The sequence below is a fragment of the Morone saxatilis genome, unplaced genomic scaffold (genome assembly GCF_004916995.1).
Source record: "Morone saxatilis isolate NCDOM2014 unplaced genomic scaffold, NCSU_SB_2.0 Contig23, whole genome shotgun sequence".
Classification (NCBI taxonomy): domain Eukaryota; kingdom Metazoa; phylum Chordata; class Actinopteri; family Moronidae; genus Morone; species Morone saxatilis.
The window spans coordinates 1,991,593-1,993,285 of NW_023339796.1; positions in this window are offsets into that span (position 1 = coordinate 1,991,593).

Consider the following 1,693-nt stretch of genomic DNA (forward strand, 5'->3'; position numbering starts at 1 on the left):
TCTATAGATATGAGATATAGTGAAGTCTTGGCGTCTCACTCCCTTTACCTGTGTTGCTATCGCAGCCTCTCTGTGGTTTGTTTGCTCCGTGTGTGGCTGAGTTGAGCGACTGAAACTGCTGTTTTTATCATCTAGGTCGGTGAATTAATGATTTATTTTGACAAAAGCAGTGTTGGTGATAGTTGGAAATACTAACAAAGACCCTTTTTGATGAGTTTTATCTCTGCCCTATTGTTTTGGTCTGAGGTGCTGGTGCTCTAGTGCGACATCCAGTGACATCCATTTAACCTTTAAAGCCTAAATCCTCAAGACTTCCCTCTATAAGTTGATTAGTGTTTACTGGTTGTATCAGAAAGTGTTTTTTACTGCTATAGCGAACACAAGTTGAACAGAGGAGCAACAATGCAGCCAAACGAACCATCCATCCATTAGCGATACCTGCTTACCTTTAGAGGGACGCCGGGGGCCGGAACTGAACAGGCCGCCACTCAATCACAATTCACGCTCACATTCAGTCACTAATTTCCATCGTGCTGCAAGCAGCTGCAGCCTGATTTCACGCTGCATAACAGCAGGACAAAGTCAATTTGGTTAGTTTGCTGAGGAGTTGATCGCCTGCAGCTCCGCATCTAAGAGCTCACTGTGGCCGCTCCTTCCTCTTTCACTCCCTGCAACATTTTAAACTGCTCCATTGACCGTGTTTGGTTTTGCGGCGCATCACTTCCTGTGAATCCCTCGAGCATGAAGCCAATTCCAACCCTATTTTATAGAGGAGGTAATTACCAAATGTAAATGCATGGAATGGCTGTTAAAATACTGAATATAAATGATGATTTTAATTAAACTCGTATGGATTATAACTTAAAGGCTAGTCCAGCTACTCCTTTCAACGAAACTCTTTGTTTTTAGCATCTGTGATCTCATTCTGTTAATCCCCTTGAGGCTCACGGCCGTGGATGTTAACTGATTTGCCATTAGGCTTACCTTACTTTCCACTGGGACAGTCTGGTAGAGTGCATTACTGCTGACGCTGCACCAATCTGCCCGTTAGCCTCACGTTTTATCTTACCTTCACAGGAATATTTAATGAAATAATCGCATATTTACACTCTCCCATTCCCCTTGCACTCTCTTTGATGATGATCTCGCTTTCTGACAGCGAATCGTTCCTGCAGAAAAAGACCAGATGGTGTTAAACTTCTGTAAATTGAGATATATTGTGGTAAGATAGAATACTTTTAGGATGATCCTACAGAAGTCCTCACTTCAAGAAAGGTATAAAATATGTCTGACGAGTCATAGACATAAAGGTAACATCTGTATTTTGGACCTGGATATGATTTTCCAATGTTTTTCTGTCACTAATGGGGACAACAATTCTTAAGACTGAAAAAAAAGGATTTGTAGGATTTTGTGGCATCTCCTTCACTTCACCCTCCATTTCCAGAGTGTGTAGGAGAAACGTGTGAAAAACTAAAACTAGGGATGAACGATATGGATTTTTTTTCCCGACCGATATGATAACCAATAATTTCACATTATTGTATTTTAACAAGAAGTTCATAACTTGTATTTTACGCACATATGATGGCAAGAAAGGCTGAAAGATGGATGATTTAATATTCCATAGCTCTGTCTGTGGTCACTCAGACCTCTTTGATACTTCATATTTATACAGAGACCGGACAGAAAA